Source organism: Citrus sinensis, chromosome 6, assembly GCF_022201045.2.
Source record: "Citrus sinensis cultivar Valencia sweet orange chromosome 6, DVS_A1.0, whole genome shotgun sequence".
In the NCBI taxonomy this organism is placed as follows: Eukaryota; Viridiplantae; Streptophyta; class Magnoliopsida; order Sapindales; family Rutaceae; genus Citrus; species Citrus sinensis.
Genome location: NC_068561.1, coordinates 9,542,989 through 9,564,500, shown reverse-complemented (window position 1 = coordinate 9,564,500; position 21,512 = coordinate 9,542,989). Strand labels below are relative to the sequence as shown.

Genomic DNA, 21,512 nt, shown 5'->3' with positions numbered 1-21,512 from the left:
GCTAATCTATCAAGCATTTGATCAATAAATGGTAAAGGAAAATGGTCTTTACGTGTGACAGAATTCAATTTTCTATAATCAATGCATACACGCCATCCTGTAGTCACTCTAGTGGGTATCAATTCATTATCAGCATTGGTAACTACTGTAACTCCTGACTTTTTAGGGACAACTTGTACAGGACTGACCCATGAACTATCAGAAATGGGGTAAATGATACCTGCATCTAATAGCTTAAGGACCTCAGTTCTAACAACTTCTTTCATGTTAGGATTTAACCGACGTTGCATCTCCCTAGTAGTTTTAGCATTTTCATCAAGGTGAATGTAATGCATGCAATCTACTGGGTTTATACCTTTAATATCTGCTATGGTCCATCCTAATGCTTCTTTGTGCTCTTTTAAAACATCCAACAACTTACCTTTTTGTTCGTCATTTAGGGATGATGAGATGATTACCGGCAGAGTACTTTCTTCTCCCAAAAACGCATATTCCAAAGTGTTGGGCAATGGTTTGAGCTCGAGTTTCGGTGGTGATTCTGATGATGGAATGAGTTGCTTCTCTGATGGTGCTAGTTGCTCAACTCTTGACTTCCATTTATTAGTGTCCATAGATGGTGCTGAGTCAAGCAGGGCATTGACCTCATCAACCAATCTGTCAATATCAAAATCAAAACCAAAGTGAGTTAAACATGTTTGTAAAGGATCATCACTAAGGTTTGAAAGAAAAGTGTCATCAACTAATGCTTCGATTAAATCCACATCAACAATTCCATCATCTGCACTGTGAGGTTGTTTGGCAATGTTGAAGATGTTCAGCTCCATAGTCATGTTGCCGAAAGACAACTGCATATTTCCAGTTCTACATTGAATGTGAGCATCCGCAGTTGCCAAGAAAGGTCGGCCTAGAATAATGGGGATGTGCTTCCTTGAATCCTGTATTGGTTGAGTGTCAATTACAATGAAGTCAACAGGAAAATAAAATTTGTCTACCTGGATAAGCACGTCCTCCACAATACCACGAGGTATTTTTGTGGACCGATCTGCAAGTTGTAACACCACTGGAGTTGGGTGTAATTCTCCCAGTCCAAGTTTCACAAACACTGAATAAGGTAACAGATTTACACTAGCTCCTAAATCCAACAAAGCATTCTCAATTGTGTGGTTCCCTATACTACATGAGATAGTGGGGGAGCCAGGGTCTTTGCATTTTAAAGGAATTTTATGTTGGAGTATAGAACTAACATTTTCTGTTAAAAATGCCTTCTTTTGAACATGCATGTTTCTCTTTTTAGTACACAAATCTTTAAGAAACTTGGCATAAGATGGAACTTGCTTTATAGCATCAAGTAAAGGGATGTTAACACTTACCTGTTTGAAGATTTCGAAAATCTCACCTGTAGATTTTCCCTTTTTTCCTTTCGCTAACCTCTGAGGAAATGGAGCTTTGGGAACGTATTCTCGTGGGTTGGCTTCTTCTCTCTCCTCCGGTGGTGAGTCCTCAACGTTCACAGGTACAATTTGATTTTCCTTTGTCACCGGCATCTCCACTTTGTTGTCGACTTCCTTTCCTTTTTGCAAGGTCATTACTGCTTTGACCTCTCCATGCTGCTGTGGTGAACTGGTACTTGCTTCATGTACTCCTTTAGGATTAGGTACTGGTTGACTTGGAAATTTGCCTTTCTCAACGGTCATTGCCAAGGTCTGAACTGAAGAAGCAAGTTGTCCCACCATCTTCTCGAGGCTTGAAACCGATTGAGCTTGTGAGTTGAAGCCTGCTCTCAACTCATTTCGTAGTCCATCAATGGTGCGGTTCTGTTGCTCAATCGTAGAGTGAGTAAGATTCTTGAGATTTTGGAATGAATCCTCCCATGGTCTGGGTTGAGAGTAGTTCTGGTTCTGATTGTATGGTCTAAATGGTGGTTGAGAGGCTTGAGAAATTTGAGGAATTGGTTGCATTGGTGGAGCTGGAGCTGCTGGTCCATTCTGTTGGAGTCCTTGAGACCATGAAAAATTGGGGTGGTCTCTCCATCCAGGGTTATATGTGTTGGAGTATGGGTTGTAATTTGATGGCTTTCTCATTACACCTATGGCATTGGCTTGATCTGAGTATGAGTCATGGTCATGTGGTTCTGTTGATTTAGCAGTCGATAACGATGCTATTTGTCGAGCAAGACCTTCAACCATCTCCTTGACTTCTTTGATTCCCGAAGTTGACTCGCCAATTTGAACCTCATTTACTCCTTTAATTCTTCTAGTATTCCTGAGTGATCGACTCCGTTGTTGGGAATTATCCGCTTGTCGCTGGAAGAATTCCCAAATCTCTGATGCACTTTTTGACATTAGCTCTCCTCCACTTGTTGCCATTAGCCATTCTTGCACATTTGGTAGTAATCCCTCCAAAAAGTATTGGCATTGGTGCCATTTCTCGTACCCATGATGTGGACACTTCAAGAGTAGCCCATTGAATCGCTCCCATGTTTCGAAAAACTGCTCGTCCTCTCTTTGGGTAAACTCCGAGATTTCCCTGCGAATAGCATTGGTTTTATGCACTGGGAAATATTTATTTAAAAATTTTGTAACCATTTGTTCCCATGATGCAATGCTATTAGCAGGCAATGTATTAAGCCATGAACGAGCTCTATCTTTTAAAGAAAATGGGAATAGTCTAAGTTTAACATCATCATCTGAAAAATTCTCATATTTGAATGTTTGACAAATGGCATGAAAATCATTCAAATGATTATATGGATCCTCATTTTCTAGGCCATAAAATGTAGGGAGACAATTTAACACACTAGGTTTTAATTCAAAACTCCTAGCAGCTACATTTGGGTATCTTATGCATGACGTGCTCAAATTAGCTAAGGGACTAAAATAGTCCTTAAATGGCCTCTCCTGTGGTGCTTGTAAATCCATTTTATTTTTAACGTGTTTGTGTGTGCGAAGTGTTTTTTCTAATTCAAGGTCTATAGGTTCAAGATTAGGTAATAATGACCTACGACCATGCATGCAAAATAAATAAAATAAAAATAAAGATGCAAACAAAACAAAAAATAAAGATGGGAACAAAACAAATAAAAATAAAGAAGAGTGAGAAATTACGATACTAACCTTATTGCGCTATTACAACCTTTCTATAAAAATACACAAAAATAAATACGTGAAAGAAATTAACTAAAAATTAAATTAATAAGATAAACAAAAAAATTACAAAGAAAAATAAATGGAAAATTAAATTACAAAATTTTAAAGAAGAGAAAAAGAAAAGAAATACTAACCTTTAAATGTAGATTCACTTTTTTTTTCTTTTTTTTTTAATAATAAAAAAAAAATACAAGAAAACAAATAAAAGAAATTATTCACAAAAATTAATTCTATGAATTAAAATTACTTACCTCCCCGGCAACGGCGCCAAAAACTTGTTGTGCAAATTTTAATGTACTCGCAAGCGCACGAATCTATTGTAGTATAGATCTATGGTGATGAGTGTCGATCCCACGAGGAGGTGGATTTTAATTTTGTATAGAATTAATTTTGTAAATGGGTTGTTGGATTTATGGTGGAAATGATTTGGTATATGCTAAAACTTAAATTAAAATGGCGAGAATAAATTCTAAAATTGGAATTGCAATGGCGAGAATAAATTGAAGATAATTCTATTGAAATGACGTACTTGGGTATCTGGATCCGTATCAACATGCATCATGGGCTAAATAATCCGTATTAATGCCAATTAAATCATGAGGGGGGAATCCACACCTCATGAACCACGCTCTAATCAATATGGTGCTAAGGGCTTATCGTGCCAAATAATAATAACCTTATACTAGAGAGCCGGTGTAACCAAGGCGGTATCTAGACAAGACTATTATTATTTGTCGACGAGAAGTCAAAACATCCACAAAAATTAGAGGGGAAGAGAAAATAAATTTACCAAATTAAGCCCATGACACATGTTGAGACTTCACCTTCAACCCAAGCTTGAAAGAAAATTAGCCACTCATAGTTAAACTAGGGGCAAAATAGGAATTTATTAAAATACGAAGAAAATACAAGATGGAGAGGGAATTACAGAAAATGGATCCCAAAAATGGATTCAGAGATATCAAATTAGAGGGGGGAGGCCCCCTTTTTATAGATACATGGAGTAAATCATGGCCATCGGATTAAAAATAGTTTGGACGCTCAGGATTGCGCCACGTCATCAGTCAACAGTCCACGGTTTGACCACGCGGATGAACAGTAACACGGTTTGACCCGACTTTGAACAGTAACGCGGTTTGACCCGGATGAACAGTAACGCGGTTTAGTTGAAAATAATCCTGTGTGATGCATGCACCGTACGCGAGATTTTTCGTCCACTGATATGCTGCCACGTCACCATCAACAGTACATAAGAATTTTAGTCCAACAGGATCGTGACACCTCATCAGTCAATGCCACATCATCGGTCAATGCCACGTCATCATCCGTCTATGTGAACAGTGTCGTGAACAGTAACGTATACAGTATCGTACACGTGAATAGTACCGTACATGTGAATAGTGCCATTTTTCCTTTTATGCTCCTCCTAAGGTTTTCGACCGTCCTGAGTTCAAAAGTGATGTCCGTTTTGCCGTCTGATCTCTCCTTTATTGTGAAATGACTATAATGCCCCTAAAATACATAAATTACTTAATTAAAATAAAACACACGTAATTAAATCATAAGAATGTTAAATACATAAAAGTAAGGGTTGTTAGTAAGACTTGAAATGTAAAATGACGGTTTTCTCCTTTATAAATATGCATTTTCTAACACTCAACACTGAACACCTCCAACCATAGTACTTCAAGACCCGTAAGTATCCTCCTACACAGTAAGGACAACTTCCCCCGAGCCGTTTTCATATCGCTAACATCTTCTTAAAAAACGGTTAAAGGGGTTATATCATCAAATTTAAAATACTGGGATGCTCATCTTGAAATACAAGTTATGCAACCCAAGAGGGGGGGGTGAATTGGGATATTAAAAATTTATGCAATACAATTCGCACAACAATTTAATCTATTGCCTTAATCAAATCAAAACAATAAATTCATTCAAGCACAATATTAAAAGAGTAAGGGAAGAGAAAACGAACACAAGGATTTTTACGTGGTTCGGCTATCCCACCTACGTCTATGCCTCCAAGCCAACCGAGTTCGAGGATTTCACTACCCAAGCCTCCCAAGGCTTCAAATGTTTACAATTGACTTCCAAGGTGTCAATGAACCTTTACAACAAGAGATTATATTCCCAATCTCTTCACCCCAAGTGTTTCCCACACTTGTACACTCACAAATTTATGATAAATGAAATTCACAACAATGAAACTCTCTTTAAGAGTGGATAACAAATTATAGCTCAATAATGATTCAATAAATGATGATTTGCGAAATGGAAGCTCAATATATGTTATATGATCTTATATTTGCTTGTGTTAGTCCTTAGAATGAAGTTTGAGTTGAGTTTTTATAGTGAAAGCCCAAAAACTAGCCGTTATAGCCAAAAAACCCGTGCTCAAGCGATTAGCCGCTTGATTATCCGGCTAGCCGCTTAGGAACAGTAATGTTACCGTTATTTTTGAATTTTGCTACAGTAATACTGTTCACTGAAATTACACTTTGACCTAAAACTTTCTATAATTATACTATGGCCCAAAACGTCAGAAAACTTTACAAAGAGGTCCAATTTCAGAACTTCCTAAAAGTAGATTTCTTTCTCAAACTTTTTGAAATTATGATATGACCCCAAAAATTTTATTATTTCGCACAAAGGTCTTTTTCAACATAATACCTATATTTTTCAAAGTTCTCAAAACCTTTCACTTTAGTCCAAAATATTCATAAATTATAGTATGGCCCAAAACATTTAAAATGTTTGTAAATACGCCCAACTCTGAAATTTAATACTTATTAAAATCAAAGATTTCAAATCTTAGCATTTAAGTCTAATTTAATCAAATCCATAAAATACTTTACTTTATAAAATAAAACCTTTTAGTTTATGAAAAGTATTTAATTAAATTAATCTCTTGAGCTTCTCAAATGCTAAATCATGTATCAATTAAATCATACCGGCTTTACAAGAATTTATCGCACTAATTTGTTCGTTGAGCTCTAGACTATTCTTAATGTCGCCATTGTCCGTTGAGTGTCTTCAATCTTGGTTTCACTTGATTCACTTGCATAAATATTATCCTTCAAAAACTAGTGAAAATGCGAAATACAATATTTATTAAATCACTCAATACATATGTTTGTTATCATCAAAATTACATTATGTATAGCCCTTTAGGCTAACACATCTTTGTCGGGTACCCTAAGCTGGACGCGGGAAGGAAAGTTGTACGTAGCTTTAATTCTCTTTAAGTCGTTAAGGGTAGCGCACTTAGCCCTAACAAGTGAGGCTTATGGGACTTAAAAGCGGAGGTAGGATGAGACCTAGGGAATCTAATAGGAGAGTGTGATTTGGTTTTGGGATTTTTAGCTTTAGTCTGCTTCTGGGCCTATTGGACCAGTTGTTTCTTTTTAAACTGAAATTTGTAACCAGTAGAGTCAGTTTGGGATAAGCTAGGGCTACTACAGCTAATGGGAACACAGGAGAAGGATATTAGAATATGGTTATTGTCATGCAAATTTTATTGAACTCGCAAGCACACGAATCTATTGTAGAATAGACTAATGGTGACGAGTGTCGATCCCACGAGGAGGTGGATTTTAATTGTGTAGAATTAATTTTGTAAATGGGTGGTTGGATTTGTGGTGAAAATGATTTGGATTATCCTAAAATTGAAATTGAAATGGCGAGAATAAATTGAAGAGAAATCTATTGAGATGACGTACTTGGGTATCTGGATCCGTATCAACATGCATCATGGGCTAAATAATCCTTATTAATGCCAATTAAATCATGAGGGGGGAATCCACACCTCATGAACCACGCTCTAAACACCTATCACATGAAGAACAGAAAGTGTAAGCGTCTCGAAATATAGTTGGCCAATAGAAACCACATTGTAAAACTTAGTAGCTGTTTTCTTAGCACTGAAATGGCCTCCACAAGCTTGTTCATGACAGAATGAAAGGATATTCTGAATTTCACTTTCTGGGACACATCGCCTAACAATTTGATCTGCACAATACTTGAACAAATACGGGTCATCCCAAAAGAAATTCTTTATTTCCGCAAAGAATTTAGCCTTGTCTTGCTTGGTCCAATGCTCTGAAAGTTGACCTGTAACAAGATAATTCACGATGTCAGCATACCATGGTAATACTTCCACACTCATTAATTGTTCATCTGGGAATGACTCATTCAATGGTAATGATTCCATAATTGTGTCAAAGTCGAGACGAGAGAGATGGTCAGCTACAACATTCTCTGTGCCTTTCTTATCTTTAAATTCCAAGTCGAACTCCTGCAAAAGTAACACCCAACGAATTAGTCTAGCTTTTGCATCTTTTTTCGTGAGAAGATATTTAAGAGCAGCATGATCTGTGAATACAATTATTTTACAACCAATGAGATAAGATCAAAATTTCTCGAATGCAAACACTACTGCTAGCATTTCTTTTTCAGTAGTTGAATAGTTCAACTGTGCATCATTCAATGTCATACTAGCATAGTAAATAACATGGGGAATTCGATCAACTCTTTGTCCTAACACTGCTCCTACTGCATAATCAGATGCATCACACATGAGTTCAAATGGTAAGCTCTAGTTTGGGGGCTGAATAATGGGTGATGATGTTAGTAACTGCTTTAATTTTTTGAATGCCACAAGACATGAATCATTAAAGATAAAAGGTACATCCTTAGCAAGTAAATTGCATAAGGTTCTAGAAACTTTGCTAAAATCTTTAATGAAACGTCTATAGAAACCGCATGCCCAAGGAAATATCTTACTTCTCTGACTGTTTTAGGCGGAGAAAGATTAGAAATGAGATCCACCTTGGCTTTGTCAACCTCAATACCTTTGCTTGAAATGATGTGACCGAGAACAATACCTTGTTTTACCATAAAATGACACTTCTCCCAATTTAAGACCAAGTTCTTCTCGATACATCTCTGCAGAACTAGCGTTAGATGATGTAAACATTTATTAAATGAATCACCAAAGACAGAAAAGTCATCCATAAAGACTTCAAGGAATCGTTCAACTATATTAGAAAAAATGCTTAACATGCATCGTTGAAATGTAGTAGGTGCATTACATAATCCAAATAGCATCCTCCTATATGCAAAAGTGTCAAAAGGGCAAGTGAAAGTGGTTTTCTCTTGATCTTTTGGTGCTATGGGAATCTGATTATATCCTGAGTAGCCATCTAGAAAGCAGTAAAATTCATGGCCTGCTAATCTATCAAGCATTTGATCAATAAATGGTAAAGGAAAATGGTCTTTACGTGTGACCGAATTCAACTTTCTATAATCAATGCATACACGCCATCATGTAGTTACTCTAGTGGGTATCAATTCATTATCTGCATTCGTAACTACTGTGACTTCTGACTTTTTGGGGACAACTTGTACATGACTGACCCATGAACTATCAAAAATTGGGTAAATGATACATGCGTCTAATAGCTTAAGGACTTCAGTTCTAACAACTTCTTTCATATTATGATTTAACCGACGTTGTATTTCCCTAGTAGATTTCGCATTTTCAGCAATGTGAATGTAATGCATGCAGTCTACTGGGTTTATACCTTTAATGTCTACTATGGTCCATCATAATGCTCTTTTGTGCTCTTTTAAAACATCCAACAACTTACCTTTTTGTTCGTCATTCAGGGATGATGAGATGATTACCGGTAGAGTACTTTCTTCTCCTAAAAATACATATTCCAAAGTGTTGGGCAATGGTTTGAGCTCGAGTTTCGGTGGTGATTCTGATGATGGGATGAGTTTCTTCTCTAATGGTGCTAGTTGTTCAACTCTTGACTTCCATTTATTAGTGTCCATGGATGGTGCTGAGTCAAGTAGGGCGTTGACCTCATCGACCGATCTGTCAATATCAAAATCCAAACCAAAGTGAGTTAAACATGTTTGTAAAGGATCATCACTAAGGTTTGAACGAAAAGTATTATCAACTATTGTTTCTATTAAATCCATATCAACAATTCTATCATCTGCATTGTGAGATTGTTTGGCAATGTTGAAGATGTTCAGCTCCATAGTCATGTTGCCGAAGGACAACTGCATATTTCTAGTCCTGCATTGAATGTGAGCATCCGCAGTTGCCAAGAAAGGTCGGCCTAGAATAATGGGGATGTGCTTCATTGAATCTTGTATTGGTTGAGTGTCAATTACAATGAAATCAACAGGAAAATAAAACTTGTCTACCTGGATAAGCACGTCCTCCACAATACCACGAGGTATTTTCCTGGACCGATCTGCAAGCTGTAACACCACTGGAGTTGGGTGTAATTCTCCAAGTCCAAGTTTCAAAAATATTGAATAAGGCAACAGATTTACACTAGCTCTTAAATCCAACAAAGCATTTTCAATTGTGTGGTTTCCTATGCTACATGAGATAGTAGGGGAGCCTAGGTCTTTGTATTTTAGAGAAATTTTATGTTGGAGTATAGAACTAACATTTTTTGTTAAAAATGCCTTCTTTTGAACATGAATGTTTCTCTTTTTAGTACAAAGGTCTTTAAGAAACTTGGCATAAAATGGAACTTGCTTTATAGTATCAAGTAAAGGGATGTTAACACTTACCTGTTTGAAGATTTCGAGAATCTCACTTGTGGATTTTCCCTTCTTTCCTTTAGCTAACCTCTAAGGAAATGGAGCTTTGGGAACGTATTCTCGTGGTTTGGTTTCTTCTCTCTCCTCCGGTGATGAGTCCTCAACACTCATTGGTACAATTTGATTTTTTTTTGTCACCGGCATCTCCACTTTGTTGTCGACTTCTTTTCCTTTTCGCAAGGTCATGACTGCTTTGACCTCTCCATGCTGTTGTGGTGAACTGGTACTTGTTTCATGTACTCCTTTAGGATTAGGGACTGGTTGACTTGGAAACTTGCCTTTCTCAACAGTCATTGTCAAGGTCTGAACTGAAGAAGCAAGTTGTCACACCATCTTCTCCAGGCTTGAAACTGATTGGGCTTGCGAGTTAAAGCCTGCTCTCAACTCATTTCGTAGTCCATCAATGGTGCAGTTCTGTTGCTCAATCGTGGAGTGAGTACTATTCTTGAAATTCTGGAATGCATCCTCCCATGGTTTGGGTTGAGAGTAGTTCTGGTTTTGATTGTATAGTCTAAATGGTGGCTGAGAGGCTTGAGGAACTTGAGGAATTTGTTGCACTGGTGGAGCTGGAGCTGCTGGTCCATTCTGTTGGAATCCTTGAGACCATGAAAACTTGGGATGGTCTCTCCATCCAGGGTTATATGTGTTGGAGTATGGGTTGTAATTAGATGGTTTTCTCATTACACCTATGACATTGGCTTGATCTAAGTATGAGTCATAGTCATATGGTTCTGTTGATTTAGCAGTCAATAACGATGCTATTTGTCGAGCAAGCCCTTCAACCATCTCTTTGACTTCTTTGATTCCCGAAGTTGACTCGCCAATTTGAACCTCATTTACTCCCTTAATTCTTCTTGTATTTCTGAGTGATCGACTTCGTTGTTGGGAATTATCTGCTTATCGCTGGAAGAATTCCCAAATCTCTGATGCACTTTTTGACATTAACTCTCCTCCACTTGTTGCCATTAGCCATTCTTACACATTCGGCAATAATCCTTCTAAAAAGTATTGGCATTGGTGCCATTTCTCGTACCCATGAAGTGGACACTTCAAGAGTAGCCCATTGAATCGCTCCCATGGTTCGAAAAACTACTCATCTTCTCTCTGTGTAAACTCTGAAATTTCCCTGCGAATAGCATTGGTTTTATGCACTGGGAAATATTTATTCAAAAATTTAGTTATCATTTGTTCCCATGATGTAATGCTATTAGCAGGCAAAGTATTTAACCATGAACGAGCTCTATCCTTTAAAGAAAATGGGAATAATCTGAGTTTAACATCATCGTCTGAAAAATTCTCATATTTAAAAGTTTGACAAATAGCATGAAAATCATTCAGATGATTATATGGGTCCTCATTTTCTAGGCCATAGAATGTGGGGAGACAATTTAGCACACTAGGTTTTAGTTCAAAACTCCTAGCAGCTACATTTGGGTATCTTATACATGATGTGCTCAAATTAGCTAAGGGACTAAAATAGTTCTTAAATGGTCTCTCCTGTGGTTGCAAATCCATTTTATTTTTAACTTGTTTGTGTGTGCGAAGTGTTTTCTCAAGTTCAAGGTCTATAGGTTCAAGATTAGGTAATGATCTACGACCATGCATGCAAAACAAATAAAATAAAAATAAAGATGGGAATAAAAAAAATAAAGAAGAGGGAGAAATTACGATACTAACCTTATTGTGCTATTACAACCTTATTATAAAAATACACAAAAACAAATACGTGAAATAAATTAACTAAAAATAAATTAATAAGATAAACAAAAAAAATTTACAAAGAAAAATAAATTGAAAATTAAATTACAGAATTTTAAAGAAGAGAAAAAGAAAAGAAATACTAACCTTTAAATGTAGATTCACCTTTTTTTTTCTTTTTTTTTAGAGAAAAAAATACAAGCAAACAATTAAATGGAACTATTCAAAAATTAATTCTATGAATTAAAATTACTTACCTCCCCGGCAACGGCGCCAAAAACTTGTTGTGCAAATTTTATTGAACTCGCAAGCACACGAATCTATTGTAGAATATACTAATGGTGACGAGTGTCGATCCCACGAGGAGGTGGATTTTAATTGTGTGCAGAATTAATTTTGTAAATGGGTGATTCGATTTGTGGTGAAAATGATTTGGATTATCCTAAAATTGGAATTGAAATGGCGAGAATAAATTGAAGAGAAATCTATTGAGATGACGTACTTGGGTATCTGGATCCGTATCAACATGCATCATGGGCTAAATAATCCTTATTAATGCCAATTAAATCATGAGGGGGGAATCCACACCTCATGAACCACGCTCTAATCAATATGGTGCTAAGGGCTTATTGTGCCAAATAATAATAACCTTGTACTAGGGGGCCGGTGAAACCAAGGTGGTACTAGACAAGATTAGTATTATTTGTCGACGAGAAGTCAAAACATCCGCAAAAATTAGAGGGGAAGAGAAAGTAAAATTACCAAATAAAGCCCATGACACATGTTGAGACTTCACCTTCAACCCAAGCTTGAAAGAAAATTAGCCACTCATAATTGAACTAGGGGCAAAATGAGAATTTATTAAAATACGTAGAAAATACAAGATGGAGAAGGAATTACAGAAAATGGAGTCTAAAAATGGATTCAGAGCTCTCAAATTAGGGGGAGGGGCCCTTTTTTTATAGATACATGGAGTAAATCATGGCCATCGGATTAAAAACAGTTTGGACGCTCATGATTGCACCACGTCATCAGTCAACAGTACGCGGTTTGACCACGCGGATGAACAGTAACACGGTTTGACCCGACTTGAACAGTAACGCGGTTTGGTTGAAAATAATCCTGTGTAATGCATGTACCGTACGCGAGATTTATGGTCCACTGATATGCTGCCACGTCATCGATCAACAGTGCATAAAAATTTTAGTCCAACAGGATCGTGACACCTCATCAGTTAATGCCACATCATCGGTCAATACCACGTCATCGATCCGTCTATATGAACAGTGTCTTGAACAGTAACGTAGACAGTACCGTACATGTGAACAGTGCCATTTTTCCTTTTATACTCCTCCTAAGGTTTTCGACTGTCCTGAGTTCAAAATTGATGTCCGTTTTGCCGTCTGATCTCTCCTTCATTGTGAAATGACTATGATGCCCCTAAAATACATAAAATACTTAATTAAAATAAAACACACATAATTAAATCAAAAGAATGTTAAATACATAAAAGTAAGGGTGTTAGTAAAACTTGAAGTGTAAAATGACGATTTTTTCTTTTATAAATATACATTTTCTAACACTCAACAGCTATCACTCATAGAACTACCTGGAGGGGACTCTTCATCATCACTAATTGACATGTGGGGGGTTGACTCAAAAAAGAGGTTGTCCCCGCCATAACCTTCAGTCACATTATGTTTTTTTTAACCCAACCCTTTTCTTTCTCATTTCGTTTTCTAAAATACAACACACAAATAAATAACAGAACCTACAAATCAAAGTCTACAAACCACTTGGCCCTATACGAAATTTGTAATTAAATCAAACATACACCAAAAGTCTGAAATTCAACATAAAAGGAGGGAAAATGGGAAATTTTGTATGAAGCCCAAAAAGGGGAATTAACACAGCCATGCATATGCCAAGAAAAGGGAAATGAATAGGAAAAAAGATACATAAGATTCACTAAATCAACAAATCTGAGTCATCACGAAATCGAATTTAAAAATAATAGAGCCGCAATGATCAATGTCACGAGAGAAAAATAAGATGGTAGAAAATGCCAAAACAGAACTTAAAAAGAAAAAAAAGGACAAGAACAATTATACTTAGAGGACATGGGGAAGGTCGAAATCACCACAGACAAGCACCAAAGAGTGGTAACTAGAGGTCATTGTTGTCACATATATAAAAAATATATTCATATGAACTTTTGGCAAAAAGAGAAGAAAAAAAAGAAAAAATGAGAGAAATTGAAAAGTACACCTTGCAACGTCGCCAAAATATAGCATCAAACACCGCTGCAACGAACAAATAAAAAAGGAGAAAAAAAAGGAATTTTTTGGGATTTTCATTAAAAGCCATTACAACGCCACCGGAACATTTTGTCAAACACCGCCGAAGAAGGTGGAAAAGAATACATAAAAAAAAGGGAAAAAGAGAGAAGAAAGCAAAAGAAAAGAAGGAACAAAGGTAAAGGAAGAGGCGGTATGGCGTGAGTGAGTGGCTTTGGGCACACCCAGTTATACTGTGAGAGAAAGATAGAGTAGAAGACGATTCTAGGGATTTAAAAAATGGGAGAGGAAAAAAATATCGAAGAGAAAGAAAACAATAAGGGATCTATGTAAGAGAGAAGAAAACGTATGACAGGAAACATGTTCTAGATGGGAAAACACGAAGCCAGCAGGTGAAAGGACTTGATCCTTTTCAAAATTCAAAGACGAGGGAAAAATATAACATGAATAAGGGAACAGTTAAGCCTCACTCCATTACTTTTGTCAACTAAGTTCCTGAATGCCACGTGTGTGTGTGTGTGTGTGTATAAAAAAAGAGAAAGATGGAAGAAAGAAAGAAAGCAAAGCGATCTTGATTTAGAAATTCATAAAGTCAGCAAAAAGGGAAGAAGGCGAGGTATCTCTTTTTTATTTTACCCTTTAGAAATGAGGGACGAAGATCACCAGCATTCATATACTTTATTTGTGAGTTTCTTTTGCCTCAACCATTTTTGCTATAAAGAAACTAGGGGGATGTTGTTTGAGAAAAAAGTGAAAGATCAAGTAATAAAGTGCCACGTGTTGATACAAATTTTGATAACGGAAGAAAAGTCATAAAAAAGATATTGACTCATGCCAGATACCCTAGTTGCTTTGACCTTAAACTGCAAGGGTAGAAAGGTCAGGAAAATATTTTAAAAAGTACTGGGTGACAAAGAAGGTATTATCCCAAAAAGATTGGTTGATTCTCTAGTAAAAATAAGAAATCAATGAGAGAATATCGTGCTGAAAAAAAGAGGGATAACGGTTTGTCACACCTACAAGTAAACTAAAAAAGGTAGTTACCAGGAAAGTTGGGACCACCTGTCCTCACCTACTATCCCTAAAAATCCCCAACAGCCTCAGCAAAGGTACGTGGGACCATCCCCCTACACCCAATACGTGTATGTGCCCCAAACTTGTTCTCCATGCATATTTTAAAATACCTAAAGGTTGCATATAGAAAAAAAAATATCATTCCGATGACAGCAAAGAACGCCAATAAAATATGCTAGACAGTAGGGCAGTCGGGGTATTCCTTATAAGGATACTCAAGTTTTATTTTTATGATTACAACCTACACACACACCACAAGGGTTGAGGTTTTCTTCAACCTCTAGCCACCATTACCAAGTGCTTGCAAGCTCTCGAATTTGAGATAACCCAACTCTAACTTGAGTGTCAGAGTGTGATCGCTAGCCATCCTAAACGCCACGTCTGACCTCTTTTTTGTTGTTTTGCAGGCCTAAGGTCTCTTTTAGAGCTCTCTGAGTCGAGATTAGAACCTCTCACCATTTTCGCCATCCTCCCACTCTTCCTTCATCCCCATAAAGACCAAAACAACCTGCATACCCTGACTAAACGAGGCACCCTACATCCCAACAAAAATAAATTCATTGTTCTTTGTTAAGTTTTGCATCTTCCACTTACACGTCCAAAATCCACTAAAAACAAAAAGATAAAGAAAAATTGGGTACATTGATGAATTTTTTTTTATCTTCTTAAGAAAATGAGAGTAAATTGATATTTAGAGTAATTAAGGATATTTCAAAGATTACCATTTCATAAGAGGTGTTATATTATAAAATGAGTTTTAAAAAAATTTGTATTTAGTAGTTTTTATCTTTAAAATATTGTAACATTAATTACGTCTTATAAGGTAGTAGACACAAGTTTAAATTGTGCACCAATTCTCTTTGTTTTTTAGTTTTTTAATTAATACTCAAAACTGCACAATATATATATATATATACACTTCGCTAAAATTTCAAAAAGTTTACCAGTTTATTTATGCTTCCCAAACTAGGCTAATATTGCTGGATCATTTGGGTTAATTGATTTCTTGCTCAAGCATTAAAGAGTTAAATGTTCAATGATTCTCTAAATCGAGATTTTTGAATTTTAGGTATCGCTAGGTGACCTTAATTTGTAATATGGTCATGTAACTAAAGACAACCTAATAATAGAAATAAACTCACATTTATTGTGCTATACAACTATTCTAAACAAAAACAAAGTAAATATTTTTTTTCTTCCTTCTATAGTACTTTTTTCTTTGAAAAAAGTGCAAAGAATAGAAGGACACGGAAGCCTTTATGGCTTCGTTTAATCACCTATTAACTGGGTGCTTCTTTTCCATTTTTCTTTTTTGTTTTATTGATTTAATCGTCACAACTATCTTTCTAGAGTCTGTTTAATTATAGTTGCAGAACGGTTGGTGGAGGTTTTATTGCTGGGAGCAAAAGTCTAATGAAGAATGGATACTGAAGAATTAGTTAGGAAGTGTCAAGCTATTGTCTTAAAGGAAGAAGAGGAAGATACAGTAACGTTCAAGGGCAAGATAAGGAAAGCGGGAAAGGAAATTGCAGCAAATTGTCTAGTAGAGAAGATCTTACTAACAAGAGGGGTAAATAGGGAGTGATTGAGAGCGGCAATGCAGCAAGCTTGAAGAACAGTCAAGGAGGTAAAGATCAAAAGCGTAGGGGACAACATTTTTTTTTCAAATTTGCATCGAAAGGAGAAAAGAAAAGAGTTCTCATATGGAGCCATGGCATTTTGATAGAGCCTTGTTAGTGCTATCAGAGCTCATTGGCATAGGGGACAAAAAAGAGCAGTCTTTCACGCATACATCCTTCTGGGTACAAATCCATAATATACCTATAATGTGTATGGTGAGAGAGGTCATCCAAAATCTAAGAGAGAAAATCAGAGAGGTGGAAGACATTGAAATAGATACAACAGGGGAATGTATAAGTCAATATGCTCGAATAAGAATCTCCATTAACATAACACAACCTCTAAAAAAAGTGGTATTCTTGTAAGAGGAGGGAACCAAAATACCAATTCCTATCCTGTATCAAAAACTTCCAGAATTTTGTTTCTGTTGTTCAAAGATAGGCCATCAATATAGAGAATGTCTTAAGTATAAAAGCTAGCTAAAGGAGAACCTATCATATAGGGGATGGATGAGAGCAATAACACCAACAAAGAGGGTGAAACTAGCTCAAACAAGAGAAAAATGAAATAGGGAACACCTTCAATCGAAGACAAGTGAAGCAGCTACCAATATAGGCTAAGCTCAATACAGCCCAACAGACCTAAACGGGTTAAACAAAAGCAAAACGGGGAAAGAGTTGGGTGACGAGATCCAACCAATGGTCACAAGTCAGGAGACAGAGGCTGGAAATGCAGCATTAATTTTGAATACACCAAAGCCGAAAAATCAGCAATCAGAAAATAAAAATACAAGCAGAAATATCATGAAGCAGTAGGCTAGGGTGGCTGACAATGACAGCCAGTCAAAAAATAAAAACATGAGCACATGAAAGAAAATTTTAAAGGAAACGAAAGTTCCGGGAACAAACACAAAAAATTGGGATGATGAATATGCGGACATATGAGGAAAAGGTAGACAATAGGCCAAACAATGCAAAAGCGAAGCCTAAAATCAGAAAATGGAAATTACAAGCTAGAAGCTCAAGGATAGAAAGGGGGAATAACAATGGGCCAATCAATTCCAAAAGGCCCAATAGTGAGCTTGCTTGGCCGAGCCCCGAAAACAAAAAGAAGAGAGTTTTTAGCCTATCAAAGGCACCATTCAACTATACTTATTTTAGCCCCTCTCAAGCAAAACTTCAACTGAAGTTAACAGATACATAGCAAGATGAAATTGTGGGTGCAATAGCAATGGTGAAAGATGTATTGGCGGGAGTTGGCAGCCGGCCCTGCCGGCGGCAATGAAGATCCTAAGTTGGAATATTCGAGGTCTGGGGAAGCCTCGAACGTGCCTAGCCATGAAAAAAATTCTCTACCTACATCGGCCTCAAATCTTCTTCTGTTGTGAAACAAAGATGACAGCCCAGCAGGATCATTCGATATACAATAAATTCAATTTTGAGAATCGTTTTGTGGTAGATAGAATGAGTTTGGGGGGGTGGTTTAGCTCTGTTTTGGAGTTCGGGTGTTAATGTCAGCATAAAGTCTTACAGCTTTCATCATATATATGTGGTTGTACAAAATCCAGGTGGTAAAGTGTGGAGATGTACATGGATTTATGGTCATTCAGAAGCTAGTCAGAAACAACACACTTGGTCTTTATTGAAAAGGTTAGCAAGCCTATTTTCTTATCCTTGGTGTTGCTTTGGTGACTTCAATGAAATTCTTTATCTACATGAGAAATCGAGGGGCAATGATAGAACCCTAAACATGGTAGCTGGTTTTAGAGAGACTGTTCAAGCATGTAATTTGGTAGACATGGGTTATAAGGGTTACCAATTCACATAGTCGAATAAGAAGTTCAGGACACACCATGTAGAAGAAAAACTGGATAGATTTCTTTGTAGTAAAAATTAGAGCAAATTTTTTCAGGACCTACCAACAACACATTTAGTGAATTGGGTCTCAGATCTCTGACCAATCATTCTGGAAGTTAAAGAGAGAGGCAAAGAGACAAATTACAAGAAAATATCTTTTCTAAATTACGAAGACATGTGGAGTCCATACGAGAAATGTCAAAATATAGTGCAGGAAGAATGGTCAACTTATGGTGAAAGAAGTTGGGAGAATCCAATGAATCATTTTCAGATGGCAGCTAAAATTTCTCTATCTCAACTCAAGTTATGGAGAAATGAAGAGTTTGATGGCAGAAAAAAGAAGCAAGAGGTTTTGATTGAGAAATTGTAGAATACAAAGCAGAATAGTGGTCAGTATGTAAATGGGGGAGAGATCGGGAAACTTGAAAATCAAATTAACAACATGCTGATTGATGAAGAAATGTATTGGCGTCAAAGATCGAGAGCATATTGACTCAGGGAAAGGGACAAAAATACAAAGTTTTTTCATTCTAAAGCTTCTGCTAGGAAAAGAAAAACCAAAATATAGGGAGTTGAAGACACCCAGGCGAATCGGACAGATGATAAAGAAGAAGTAAAGAGGGAATTTTGTAATTATTTCCAGCAGTTGTTCACTTCTTCCAGGCCAATTCAAAGTCAGATTCAGAAAGCCCTTAAATGAATGCCACTAAAGATAACTTCGGAGATGAATACTCACTTGAAGGAACCCTTCACAGCAGAAGAAATTGCAAATGCGCTCTCTCAAATGTGCCTTATAAAAGCTCTGGGACCGGATGGATTACCTATTATTTTTTTCCAAAAACATTAGCAGACAGTAGGCAGAGGTATAGTCACAAATGCCTACACATTCTTAATGAGCTAGGTGATTTAGCTTCACTCAACCATACTTACATTGCCCTAATCCCTAAGACTGGGAAACCTAGGAAAGTTATTGATTTTAGACCTATTAGTCTTTGCAATGTGATTTATAGAATCATAGCTAAGGCAATTGCAAATAGGCTTAAACCAATTCTTTCTAAAATCATATCCCCAACTCAGAGCGCATTCATCCCAAATAGACTCATTACAGATAAAGTGATTATTGGCTATGAATGCCTCCACAAGATTAGACATAGTAAAGGGAGAAGAAACAGGTTAGTGGCTCTAAAATTATACATTAGTAAGGAGTATGACAGAATTGAGTGGAGCTTTCTAAATCAAGCCATGGAAAAATTTGGTTTCTCCGGTAAATGGATGAGTCTGATTATGAGGTGCATAACTACTGCCCATTTTCAGTTATTATCAATGGGACCCCAAAAGGCTTAATCCTCCCAGAAAGGGGCTAAGACAAGGCTACCCCCTCTCTTCATACCTCTTCATCATGTGCAGAAGCCTTCTTGGATTTACTAAATCTAGGCTGAGAGGAAGCAACAGATTAGAGGCTTGAGATTCGCAAAATAAGTTACCATATCCCATCTGCTTTTCGCCGATGACAGCTTAGTCTTTACCAGAGCTTCAGATTTAGATTGTAAGAATCTGAAGGGGATTTTCGATTGCTATGCTAGGGCATCAGGGCAGATTTTTAATTACGAGAAATCTTTCATATTTTTCAATGGTAAGATTACAAGTGGTCAAATTGCAGCAATTAAAAACATCTTCAAGCTTAAAGTGGTGTCGAAATATGAAAGATACTTAGGCCTTCCATCTATGATGGGCAGAAGAAAAAAGAGGTTTTTTAATGAGTGAAGCTAAAGGTGATAAGCAAGATATCAAGTTGGTGTCACAAGATGTTTTCCAGTAAAAGGAAAGAAATACTCATCAAAGCAGTAGCACAGGCAGTACCGGCGTACGCTATGAATGTTTTTAGACTTCCAAATGGACTATGTGATGATATTCAAAAAGCCATCGCGAAATTTTGGTAGGGATCAATGGATGATGCCACTGCAGGATCCAATCCATCTTACATATGAAGGAGCATTCTATGGGGAAGACAAGTGATTGACAAAGGCGTAAAATGGACGGTAGGAAATGGAAGGAAAATCTAAACTTACAAGGATAATTAGTTATCTAGGCCAGACACCTTCAAACCTTGCCAGCTGAAACTATGGTGGCTGAACTGATTGATGTAGGAAATAAGTGGAATGTAAACAAGTTGAAACAACATTTTCTAACCCAAGATATTGAAGTAATACTACATATTCCCCTTCCTAAAAGCCAAAAAGAGAATGAAGTGATGTAGCATTATGAAAAAAGATGAGAGTATTCAATGAAAAGAGGATATCAGCTAGCATTCAGACTCTCAAGTTCTAAGATATGCCAAGTAGTTCAAAAAGTTGTTATAGGCAATGGAATGTTCTTTAGGCCTTCGAGCTACCTAAAAAGATTAAGATTTTCATGTGGACGGCTATAAAAAACATTTTGCCAACGGTTGAAAATTTATGTAAAAGGAAATGTTTACCAGAGCCTATCTGTCAAAGATGCAACAAGAGTATGGAAACTATAAGTCATGCATTGTTTGATTATAAAATAGCAAGGAAGATTTGGAACTTACCTCCATCCACATTTGAACATTAGAATATCTTATACCAAGATATCTTCAGCTATGTCCAGAATATGTGTAACAATTCAACGAAAACTGCAACTGAGCTTATGATCATGTATTGTTGGGCTATTTGATATGCTAGAAACAAGTTGATATAACCAATAATTTCAGCAGTAAAGGCAGAATCAGTTCTAAAAGCTTACCAAAGAGTGAGAAAAACAGGGACACTTCATATTGGCAATACTATAAAGAAAAGCCAGCATAGACGGTCAGCCCCCCCCTCCAAATGTGCTTAAGCTCAATGTAGATGCAGTTACTAACAGCAAAGATCAAAGGGTTGGTTTGGGAGTAGTTTTACGGGACTCAAATGGCAGGGTAGTAGCAGCAGGCATCAAACAAGCCCTCTACAGGAAGGATGTAAGTTTTACAAAAGTATAAGCTATCCAATGAGGTTTACAGATTGCAAAGGAGGCAGCTGCAGCAAATTTGATTGTAGAGACAGATTGCAAAGTAGTAACTAAGTTAGTCAACAACACAAAGGGTAATGATGAGCATAATTTATATACATATTTTACCCTTAATAATATAATTGCTAGTTATGTTTATTTATTATTTTTAATTAATTGAATTA

General features: G+C 36.8%; 1 non-coding gene across 1 annotated transcript; it reads left to right on the top strand.

Annotated features, from left to right (window-relative positions):
- Positions 1 to 10,806: 10,806 nt before the first annotated feature.
- On the top strand, positions 10,807 to 10,910 carry LOC127903603 (small nucleolar RNA R71). The gene has a single exon (XR_008056312.1). It is a non-coding gene; the product is annotated as a small nucleolar RNA R71 (small nucleolar RNA).
- The last annotated feature ends 10,602 nt before the right edge of the window (positions 10,911 to 21,512 follow it).